Here is a 12,866-nt window from a genome sequence, read left to right as displayed (position 1 = left end):
GCTTCAGTTCAAGTGATGGCTGAGGAGAGGACATCTGCATTGGGTCCCAGCACCCAGTGACACCCTGAGGCTCATGTCTCACATGATGGAGTGTCACCATGGCCATAGAAGTGCTGATGGGCACACTAATGCGGCCACTACGGCTCCACAGCCCCCGAGGCACATTTAACAAGCTTATGATGGTTGTGCCATAAATTCAAATCACCTGAGCAGGGAGCCACACTTGAAGAATTGTTTGAATTGCCTTAATTGGTGTGGGAAGACCCACCCTGAAAACTTGGGTGGCAGTTTCTGGCAGCAGCCGGTTCTTTTTTTTTTTTAAGGGGCATGACAGAAGGAAGAGAATCTGTCCTTTGCTAACCTGGCCTTCTCTCCATTCCCCTGTCTTGTCTGTCCTCGTGGCTCCTGAGTCCTTTACTGGTGTTAGAACCAGCATTCCCAGGCTTCCAGCACTGACTGAGGACCAGCAGATCTTCAAGAAGCCTTGAGGTTTTTTTTTTTAGTGCCAAATTGGGACTGATGAGGCACCCAGCCCTGTGGACTGCAGACTGAAGAACTTCAGGGTTCTTTCCAGGGAGAGACAGCCACAGTGAGTTGTAGTCAGAAGTTTTCCTGTGTCCCAGCTAGCCAGTGGTCAGGACAAATCTCTCCCACTTGCATCCCCCAAGTAAACACACAGAGGTTTATATTAATTATAACTGCTCAGCCATTAGCTCAGACTTATTACTGACTAGCTCTTACACTTAAATTAACCCACAATTTTTATCTGTGTTTAGCCACGTGCTTTGGTACCTTTTCTCAGCCCTGCCTTGACATCTTGCTTCCTCTGTATCTGACTCCTGACTCAGCCTTCTTCTTCCCAGAATTCTCCTTGTCTGCTTATCCCACCTATACTTCCTGCCTGGCTACTGGCAAATCAGCATTTTATTTTATCAACCAATCAGCACAACACATATTCACAGAATACAGAACAATATTCCACAGCAGTGAGTAGCCTCAGGGCAGCTACTGGACTCTCAGCCTCTTGGGTGTGAGACAGCTGTTGTTATTTTAATATAAACTAATTCACTAAATTTTTATATACATATGTATGATTATTCTATCAGTTCTGTTTCTCTAGCAAACTCTGACTAATACACAAATCATACCCCAAAAAATACTCCAGCAAATGAGGACTCACTGGCTTCCGTGACAGGAACACTGTTTATTGGGTGTCTGTTGTACATTACGGCCCTCTGTCACGAATCATGTGATTCTCACAGTACACTGTGAGTAGGTGTCGCCTCACTTTTCAGGGGAGGATGTTAAATGTGACTACAATAGCCCAGTCCGGTTGTCTCTTTTGCTTCTGTTTTCATTGGTTCACAGAAGTTGAACAGACACCCTCATGTGGGGAAAGATAGCTGGGGACCACATGATTAGTTCTGGTCAGTAGTAAATAACCCTCCCACCCTCTGCTGAGATACCACAGGGGATGACCTCCTGGTACACTGCCATCCACAAGGGACTTCACGTGAGTGGACTAAACCTGTATTGCATATAACCATGGACAAGCAGAGGTTTGCCTGCTATTTGCCTGCTACTGGAGCACAGCCTTGCCTAGCCTGACTATGTAATGGGCTTCAGAGAGAAGTCTCCTGACTGTGATTCCAAAGACACTGGTCTAGAACTTGCACCTCAGTCTCAGACTGTAAAGCCACGTAAACCTTCCCTTCTCTTTCCTCTTTTCCAGGACATGGAAGAGGTCTGAACGCCACAGTGCTACCTTTCCCTAAAGTGTCCTGGTTGGCACGTCACACTGGGATTTTCTATGATTTCTCTCTCCTCACCAGTCATACACTGGTGACAGCTAGATTAATGATGTTTCATCTTCATCCTAGGCTTTCCTCCACCACCCACTTTCTAAAACAAACAACAAAACAACACAAAACCCTACTACAGGGTAATGGAAAACAAAAATGTTCACTTCTGGGAGGATAGTGACCAGGTGAGCCGTGACCCATTCTTCTTTTTCCAAAGAATGGATGATCTGTTTGGTGTCCCTGTCCACATACACAGACTGGGCCCTTTTCTGAGCCAGGATTCAAAAGGTGGAGAACCCTGGATTAGAGAAAGCACCCTACCTACACATTCTCTCTCTGTGTCTCTGCTTCTCTGTCTTTCTGTCTGTCTATGTGTCTGTGTGTCTGTGTGTCTGTCTCTGTCTCTCTCTCCATCTTGCTCTCTCTCTTAAATCTTGTTATTGCACCTCAGCTGTCCTGGGATCTGGAGTCTGTATTCCTCTTGCCTCAGCCTGAGTGCCCAGGAGACAGTTCTCCAGAGCATCTGGCTGCTCTGTGGGAAGTCTCCTTGCTGGAAGATAGTCGGTGGTGAAGATGAACTCATGGGAAATACATTCTCTCCAGAGAGTTTCTCCTAATATTATCATAGCTGGGATTGAAGAATCAAGGCTCAAAAGCTCAATGCCATGACATTGCTGTCCTCCATTACACACCACACCACTTCTAGAAAAGATAGAATAAATCAGACTGTCTTCTCCTCCCCTTTGCTGCCAGACTGTTCTGTCACCACAAAGGAAGCAATATCAGCCAGTTCTTTTTAAGCATTTCCCAGAAAAATGTGTCAATCACCTATCAATAGGTATGCATTTTTAATCTAAAGGGAGCAAGTTGTCTCTGCCTTTCTGCTTTGTGTGTCAGAGAAGCAGAGCTTCTGGGCCAAGCACAGAGTGGCTAGAGCCGCATGGCAGAGGTAGCTCCCCTTCATTAGGCTGCAGCATCATGGGATGCTCAGCCCTGGGCTTGTTGGTTCTTACAGCCCTGCATCTCTCTGGTTACCTTGTTGAAAGGACTTTTGCAGTGTTTTCCTTGATTAAATTCCCAGCATGGAACTGCTGAGGTAAAGAGCAGGCACATCCTCTTTTCTGATAGAAATGACCACCCAGCCTTCCACATGCTGAGGGCAGCCCCGCCGCCACAGCAGTGAGGAAGAGAGAGCCTGTTTCTGCCCACAGTTGATATTGTCAGGTCTCATCATTTGTGCCAATATGCTAGCCTAAGGATATTCTGCCGTGGTTACTATGATAAACTTGAGCACCATGTCATATATTCATTTCCGGTTTGTCTTTGTTTCTGAACGCAAAATGTCCACTTTCCCATTGGACGTGCCTTTTCCTGGATGAATTACATATATAAAGCCTTTGTTAGAATAACAATTAATGTTGGCAAGGATGGATATGCTGTGTAAGCTGTTGGTGAAAATGTCAATTAGTATGGCCATTCTGGAAATCAATGTGAAGGTTTGTCACCAACTAAAACTAGAGTTATCATAGGACCCAGCTGTACCATTCCAGGGTATGCACCAGAAGGAGCAGGACACCCTGGCGTACCCTGCTTAGCAGTGCTACCCAAGGCAGCCAATTGTGAAATCAGCGTAGATGTCCAGAAAGAGGTAAGTGGCTACAGAAAAATGGTCTCTACACAGTGGAGTTCTAGTGGGCTTAAAGAAGAAAGAAATCATACCATTTGTGGAACTAGAGATCAGCATAAGAAGTAAGATCAAGAAAGAGAAATATGGCATGTTGTCTCTCATGCAAAGTACAGAGGAGTGGAGGAAGAGGAGGGGAGGGCAGGGCTTGTTCAAGTAGAAGGGACCCCATCTGGGGAAAGAATAAGTGGGGTAACAGGACCTGAGGGTAAGGTGGGGGTGAATATGAGTGAAGAACATTATATCCATGCATGAAAATACTTTAAGAAAATCATTACTATTTTGTACAATTAATATACATAATAAAAAAATCACAAACAAGGAACTCCTTTTCATTTAAGATAACAAGCCCTTATAATAACTATATCTTGCAATGTTTTCCCTGATAACTTTTGGCTTTAGGCCATAAATTTTACCAATCCCTAAAAAATTGGTTGATCATTGGATTAGATCTCAAGATCCCTGCAGGTTTCAAGAAGACTCGTAAGTATTAGCAAACACACAATCTAAAGCAGCCATCTAATGGTCAATTCTGGCTGCATTCCACACATCCATGATGGTTACCTGGCTGTCAACCTTGCAACGGTTCCTTGAGCTTTCCTTTAAGATACACAACTGCACATGGCAATAGTTAAATAGCTAATCCCAAGCTGAAGTGTGGAGGTGCAGTCCACAAGACCTAGTCCACAAGAGACATAGGCAAAAGGATTGTGAGTTCAAAGCCAGCCAAGCCTCCATAAAGAGTCCCGGTCTCAAGAACAAGTAAAAATCCCAACAAATAAGTAGTTGATTCTATAGTCAAGACAGGGCTTTAAAGTGTCTTTGTGGTTGTTATGGAAACCATATCACTATCACCTTGTCAGTGTTTTAAAAGACAGGATGGCACAGTTCCTAAGCATTGTGCAGTGGGTTGGATGAGTGTAATCGACTGAGGAAGAGGTGGACCTTCCCAGAATGCCTTAAGATTTCTTCAAGGGGAAGAGAAGAAAATTTAAAAAGACAAAACCAAAAACAACTCGACTAAAGACTTATCATAACTTCCTTTAAGAAAGCTTGACACAACTAACTTGTGACACAGTTTCAAACTTTTTGTGGAACAGGGACCATCATGAGCTGCTAGCTTTCACAGCTGTCGTCCTTAAACCTGGGAGCAGAAACAGCCACTTCAATTACGGAGCTCCTCAAAGCCTGGATGCCTGTGTCAATCACCCCGGCTCCTGTTAAAATGTAGATTTTGATTTGGGTGGCAGCTGATAGGTCCCAGGTTCTGCATGGTTCAACAACTGCTTGGCCTCAGCCCTTCAACACCCGTGCGCGCACACACGCGCACACACACACACACACACACACACACACACACACACAGCCCTTGATCACTTGCCCCAGGCTCGCTGTTCCCTGATTCCTCCTCTTTCTTTTTTCCCACTTCTCTTGGCTCACCTGATAGTATTTATATATGTGTACACGCATGCTAATATATGTCTTTTTTTTTTTTCTGCTTTCTAAAACACCAAGAAATGGGTTTTTTTTTTTGTTTTTTTTTTTTTTTTTAACAAAAACCACAAAGCATTTCGTGAAAAACCATTGGGCACAAAAGCAAAACATCAACAAATTGATACTTTCTTGCTTCGTCACGCCCGATTTAAGGAAATGAACACAAAATAGGCTGTGATTTAGAAACTGACTTCAACCACATTTAAACTGTTCTTTTTAAAAAATATTAGTAGTTGAGTGTGTAAGCCAACATTTATTTTCTAATCAAAAGTTTGTGGCAAATGGTTTATAAATGAGAGAAGAATGCCTCAGAAATGTTTCTGGTAATCAAACTGCAAATAGGCCATTTTATTTCTTTAAATGGCAGGTATTGGTCTCCATCTCCTAAGATTCTTACTGCTCTGGAAAAAGTGAGAGCTCGGAGAACTGGCCACTGCAGTCCAAAGCCGGCACTTCCCACTAGACATCACCATAAATAATTTTTGTAGAAATAAGTTGAAGATCCTGATACATTAAGGGAAATCTATTAACAGAATGACTGCGCAGAGAGGACCCCTTAAGAGATGCTTCCAGAATTCCATTATCTCAACTGTCACTCGCCACCGGATTTGTCTTGGCGCTGTGTGTTTTCATGAATTACCCAAGCTGTTTGTTTTTCCTTTATCAGCCATCACCCTGTCAGCCGGGCCATTCATAACAACTTTTGGCAGCTCATCAGGGGAGTTCAGAGGCTGAATAGGACCCTATCAACTCTCACACCTCATTGTGTGAGACTGTTTACCAGCACTGCCTTTTCTGTAAATATTACAAGCAGAGCCCTGAAAGGAAAGATGTGTGAAAACAAAATGGCCTGCCTGGGAGCCCTCGGCTGGGCAGCACAGCTAGGTGGCGGGAAGCCTGGCAAGCTCGCTTCTCCCTGGTGGTGCTGAGTGCCCCCTCCCCTCCTGGAAAGTTGTGTGTGTGCTGGTTAATTAGACAACATTGACTTTGACTTGGTGTCTGTGTGGGAGACGACAGGTGGAAGTGGACTCTCTAATTAGGGTGTACAGATCATTTCTGTTACGGTTCCTCTCCGGTCTTAGGCAATGCCTTCTTTTCCAGAAGTTTTTTACATTGTCTCTTGTGCTTGGCTGGTAATAGTGCTGCTGTTACATGAACGAAGCAAGGGGACAGACCTAGGCTGCGTTTTGCTGGTCATTAGTCAGAAATAACTTCCTATTTGAAATGAAAGCCACCGGCCCTCTGCCGAAGCTTGTAACACTGTAGATGGCACCCCACCCCATTTGTAACACTGTAGATGGCACCCCACCCCATTTGTAACACTGTAGATGGCACCCCACCCCATTTCGTTAGTTTTTATTGTCATCAGTTACATAGGCACAGATTTTCAAGTGGTAAACAATTCTGAGTTTATGAAGAAAAATAAAGCCTCTCCAGTTTCCCTTGTGATCCCCTTGGCGCGCGCGTGCGTGCGTGCGTGTGTGTGTGTGTGTGTGTGTGTGTGTGTACATGTGTGAGTACCCACCATGGGGAAGGAGCCTCACTTTGACTATTTTGAAGGTGATAGAATTGAACCATGCTATCATTATCATTATTCTTATTTATATAGCACAGGAGTCATGGGGTTGTTTAAGTTTCATGTGTACAGCTCAGTGAGTTTTGATAGAGTAGAACTTCCCATTTTCTTTGTGTGGTACCAGCAGTCACACATGGGCTGAAAATGCTAGATTTTCTAGAAATAAGCAATGGCTATCATAAGAGTGTACTACCACAGTCCCTCCATTTTGTTATTATGTTTGCTTACTCATTAGTTATGCTGCCTACTTAATACAGGTTGTCATGAGTACATATGTACAGGACCAGGCAGTGGGGACACATAGCACAAACCTCTCTACCATTTCAGTCATCCTTTGGAGGACTTGGCTTTTATCCCTCCCAGGTGCAGGGGCCCCTGTGCTTGAGGCACACTAACCTAGAAACGGAACACTCATATTGTTCACAACGTGTTCCTGTGCCTTGCTTCCAGGCCTGTCCAAAGCACACTGCTCCCAGCTCTATGGTTTACATCATATTACTCTTTCCCAAAAGTCCCATGTGCAGAGACCTGGAGGAGGTACTCTCATGTGTCTGGCCTCTTTTACCCAAAGTGATATTGAGGTGGAGTAGAAAGGCCAGGAAAGTCTTGAGAACACAAGAAGGGAAACAGGAATCAGATCCTTGAATCTGGTTGAAGCCTGTCAGCGGCAGGGAGACAAGAATCCCAGTATCATTACTAACTGCTTAAGGCCTTTCTCCTTTCCCAACTGTAAACCTACAATTTTCTAGGAATCTCACCAGAACCTCCATTTATGGGGAAAGGACATCTCCTAGATACCCTTATGCAACCCTAGTGGCTTCTGGCTTTACTGTGTAGGATTACAGTCCCACTCAAGGTGTCTTTGGAGCTGCTGGTATAATCTTACACCCAGGGAAGGACAGGGAGGGGGTTCTTGGCAATCTTTTTATATGTAATTTGAAAATCATCAAAAAGATATAAATGGTTAATGTTAAGACCATTAGTTACAACTCTTCCTTGAAGAGTCCATATCCACCTGGATATATCTTACTTTCTTTGTGCTTAAATCTGTATTAAAATATCTTCAGCAGACTTTACAACTCTGCTTCTCAACTGGCTAGTCCTGAAATCCTTTTCAGTATTGAAGCCATATATCCTGATTTGGCCTGAACTGAGGCCCCTAAGAGTCTAGAGGAAGTTCTCAGGCTACTAAGGGTGGCAGCATGGAGCTGTGTCTCTCTCTCTCCTCATTACCAACAATGTTTTTGAGATTCACCAGGAAGTTTGTTTCTTCTAACTGCCAAGCTGTGGTCAGTCCACCTTTCTGCTTGTGTGTCAACACATTTGTTGACTACCATTCTGGTGTCCTCATTCTGGGGTTATTGAATCCATCTATTAGTGATTGTAATAGGCCCTGTACAGTTTAGATAACAAATCCTTTGTTAGAAAAGACCTCAAGGGCTGTGGAGATGGCTTTGCCTGCAGGTACCAGGACTGGAGCTTGGGTCTCCAGAATGCACATAAAAACCCAGCAGGCTTGATGGCCCCCTACAATACTGCCCTTGGGACTCCAAGAAAAGGACCCTGGAGCATGAGTTAATTCACTAAAGATAACCTCAGAGGGCACCAAAGCATGTTGATGTCTCATTAAGGAATCTCAGTAAAGCAGTTTTCTCTTCATTAGTTTGACCAAGAGTGAGGCACAATTTGAATTCTCTGCTTCTCTCCCTATGCCTTTGTCTGTCTTTAGTCACTGGTTTTGAATCTATAATCTGTCTGGTGTGTGTGTGTGTGTGTGTGTGTGTGTGTGTGTGTGTGTGTGTGTGTGTGATCTGTCTGTCCCTGATGCTTGTGTGTTCTGTGTCTGTCTCCTGTGCCTCTGTAGTCACTGAACAGCACAGAAAACACGGCCTGGGAAAGAAATGGGGGAGTTTTAACAGGAATCTATAGCAGCGTTTTACAAAGGAAGAATTACTTTACTTCTCTCACCAGACCCACATTAGCATCCAACACTGCAAACAGAAGTTGGTCCCAGAATACTTGTTTAACTATGCAAAGAAGTATTGTATTTGTTATATTGCAGAACATTTGTTTAACTATGTAAAGGTGTGTTGCATTTGCTTATTTTGTGGAGTATTTGTTTAACTGTGTAAAGATGTGTTGCCATTTTACCTTGCCTTCCTAAGGCACCTGATTTGTCTAATAAAAAGCTGAGCAGCCAATAGTGAGGGAGTAAGTATAGGCGGGACTTCCAGGCAGGGAGAGTACGTAGGAGGAGAAGTTTAGGGTCAGGGAAGAAAAAAAGAAACAACAGGGGCCAGACAGACAGACACAGAAGAAGCAGGAAAGTAGGACATACAGGATAAAAGAAAGGTAAAAAGCCCTAAGGCAAAACATAGGTGAAGAAAAACAGGTTAAGTTTTAAGAGCTAGTGGGACAAATCTAAGCTAAGGCCAAACATTCATAATTAATAATAAATCCCTGTGTCTTTATTTGGGTGCTGGTTGGCCACCCAAAGAAAATTCCAACTACAGGAGTTACTAGGCTGTACCCACAAATGCTTTCAACATTCATGGTTGCATACAACCGTATTTATTGTATAAGGGGGCTTCCAAGCTGTTGGCTGCTTTCAGCAAATGATTACCACAACAAATATATACATTATATATGGGTTGGGGGCATGGAAGAGTACATAATCCAAAATTAAAGCTGGTAGCATGGGAAAATCCAAAGCACGGTAGGGTTGGTTACATTGTTCTCTTAGAAGGAGGTTAAACTTAAACAGGCTGAACACACAGGCCAGGAAAGTAAGCACATAGTCTTCTGTATCTCACTCAAGGCATGCTGTTACCCTGACTGTAATGGCCAGCAAAAGTCTCTCTAGAGTCAAGAGATGTTTTCATGAAATTGTATCCACACAGCCAGCAGCCAGCAGCCAGCTGGCTAGCTAACTAGCAGGATTTTTCAGTGTCAAGGTCTGTCCAACCAGAAGCTCACACCGACATTCACTGGTCTTCCTCTGCAAAGCTGTTGGCATCAGACTTTGCATTCAGCCTCCTGCCTCAGTCTCCCTTTAGCTCATGCTGTAAGGAAGAGGTTGAGATTCTGCTGGAGGTTCTATTTTTAAAATGGATATAGTGCATAGGATCATTTTTGCCAACTTTCTCCATTGGACAGACAGATAGACAGACAGACACACACACACACACACGTATGCAAAAACCAATTGATCATACATACATCTATGATCTATTTCAGAACTCCATTCTGTTTTGTTGACCTTTAATCTTCATGGAAATAATTATAATCTTGAAAGCTGGAAATATGCTTTTCAAGCTTGTTCTTTTAAAGGTCACACTGACTATTTCTTATATTTTGCATTCTTATATAAAGCGTGAGTTACCAGTATTCCTTTGTCATCAGTCACTGGAACAAAAGACCAAAGATTAGCAATTTAGGGGAGAACAGATTTCAGAGAGTCTCAGTCTATCATGGCCAGGAAAGCAACAGCCTCAGAAACAGCTCTATCTGTGATGGTGGGAGCTGGTGGTGGTGACTCTTCATATGGAGGGGACCAGATTCAAGTACGGTATAACATTGAAAGGCTGGGTGTGGGGGTGGGATTAGTAGCTTGCTTCTAATAGCCAGGCCCCCACCTCAAAAGGCTCCATCTACAGCCTTCAAAATAGAAACACAAACGCAGGTCCAAGTTTCTAAAATGTAATCCCATGGTAAGAGGCTGGAGGCTCTGAGTCTAATCATAGTGCATACATTTTGCAAAGAACGTGTTAATTCACAATAAAAATATTCCTAGGTTCCCAGTGTCACAAAGTCAACCCAATCCATCTCCTCCCTAGAACCTTGGGTGTTATTACACATAGATCAGTTAAAAGAGAATTGTTACCTTAGCAACACCGTCCATTAATGTGGTTTTAAACTTCTTGTTTAATAACTTCCTATGATATATTATGGCTTTCTTGTTCAATTCTTTTTGTTTGGGTTTTTTTATTTTATTTTATTTTATTTATTTATTTATTGTGTGTGTGTGTGTGTGTGTGTGTGTGTGTGTGTGTGTGTGTGTGTGTGTTTGAGAACAGGGTTTCTCTGTGTAGCCCTGGCTGTCTTGGAAATCATTCTGTAGACCAGGCTGGCCTTAAACTCAGAGATCCACCTGCTTCTGCCTCCCAAGTATTGGAATTAGAGATGTATGCCACCACCACAGCTCTTGTTCAATTCTTCTATTGTTGTGGGATATTTGTACACTGTATGATGTTGTGTTGCTGTGATTGGTATAATAAAAAGCTGAATGGCCAATAGCTAGGCACTGGTGGGATTTCTGGGAAGACACAGAACTCTGGGAAGAAGAAAAGCAGAGTCGCCGGTCAGACTCAGAGGAAGCAGGATGGACAGTAAGGAGATGAGGTAATGCCATGTGGCAGAGCATAGATTAATATAAATGGGTTAATTTAAGTTATAAGAACCAATTGAGACAAGCCTAAGCTAAAGGCCAAACTTTCATAATTAATAATAAGTCTCCATGTCATTATTTGCAGGCTGGCAGTCCTGACAAAAAAAAGTACTACTATATTATATAACTTTTATAAAACTTAAGTATTTCATGTTTTTTTCACTATCATAGAGTTGCTTTAAATTTTTATTTAAAAGCTGTTTTGATGGGGAAAATGTACTTCTTTTTGTTCGTTGACCTTGGTTCTGTTTCTGTGGTAGGTTTCTTAGGCAATTGTGTGTATACTATCATGCCATGCATAGAAAAGACATCCTTCTAACTTCTATGCCCTTGCCTCATCAGCGAGGGCTCCCAGGACAATGTTTACCAGAGATGAAAGGAGTGGAGATCTCATTTCTGCTCTCAGAAAGAAAGCATTCCATGTTGACCGTAAGTATGGGGTTTTGTATATGCCCTTTATTAGATGGATAAAATTCTTCTTTTCTTGGTTTTTGAAAGTTTTCATCATGCATAGTAGATTTTTTTTTTCTAAAATGTTTTTCAGTCAAGTGAGAAGTACTGTTTTCACTTATTTTGTTACTTGATTCACAACACATACTATTTTTGTATTTTGTTTTTCGAGACAGGTTTTCCTTTTGTAGTCCTGGCTGTCCTGGAACTCACTCTATAGACTAGGCTGGTCTCGAACTCACAGAGATCTGCCTGGTTCTGCCTCTCGAGTGCTGAGATTAAAGGCGTGCGCCACTACTGCCTGGCCACTATTTCATTTTTAATGCACAAACCATCAATCCCATTTTAAGTTCCTATTGGTAATGTTTATCCTTTGCACACATTACTAACTTGAATTTCTAACTTTGTATTCAGGGCTTTGCATCTTCATTCATGGAGGATATCGGTCTATATTTCTCTCTCTCTCTCTCTCTCTCTCTCTCTCAATATCTTATCAGATTGTTTTCATGTTTGTTACCTCACCCAGCCTGGAACTTGCAATAAATCCTTTTACCTCAGCATCCAGAGGATCTTGCAAGCATGTGGCTGCACCCGGCTCCCCTGAATCAGGTTCTGCCCGCAGGGATGGATGCTCTTAAACAACAGCTTGGAAAGTGCTTCCTTTTTTTTTTTTTTTTTTTTTTTTTTTTTTTTTTTTTTTTGAGTTTTCCAAAGACATGAGTTTGTTTGTTTGTTTATTTTCCCCTAAACCTTTGGTAGAACTCCAGGGACTGGAGAGTAAGGATGCTTGCTGCTCAAACATGAGGATCTGAGTTCAAATCGTCAGCACCAGAAACACCTACGTGTGATCATGTGTACCTGTAAACCTGCAGTTGTATGGGACAGAGACAGGATTGTTTCGGGGTCTTGAGAGCTCCCTTCTCAAAGGAATACAGGGGAAAGTGACAGAGCAGGAAACCAAATCTTCTCTGGCCTCCTATGTACACATGGGCATACACATCCACATGTAACACACACACACACACACACACACACACAGAGAGAGAGAGAGAGAGAGAGAGAGAGAGAGAGAGAGAGAGAGAGAGAGAGAACCCTTTGGTATAACCAATAAATTTATTTGAACTTGGGGTTTTCTTTGTTGAAGGATTTTAAATCATGAATTCAATTTTGAGATTAGACAAAGGCCCTTTGACTTTTTCTGTTTTCTCTTCTAATTTTATTAAGATGTGTTTTTCAATAAATTTATCCACTTGTGATAAGATGTTGGATTTATAGACATAAAATCATTCATGTTTTGTCTTCTTGGTGAGTGGAGCCCTTTATCACAATGTAATAGCCCTCTTTATCAGTGGCCGTACTGCTTGTCTGAGGCCTGCGCTGATGTTAATAAAGCTGCCACCTTCCCTCTGATTT

This window comes from Onychomys torridus, chromosome 5, assembly GCF_903995425.1.
Source record: "Onychomys torridus chromosome 5, mOncTor1.1, whole genome shotgun sequence".
Taxonomy (NCBI): Eukaryota; Metazoa; Chordata; class Mammalia; order Rodentia; family Cricetidae; genus Onychomys; species Onychomys torridus.
The sequence above is the reverse complement of the archived record's forward strand: the minus strand, read 5'-3'. Positions refer to the sequence as shown.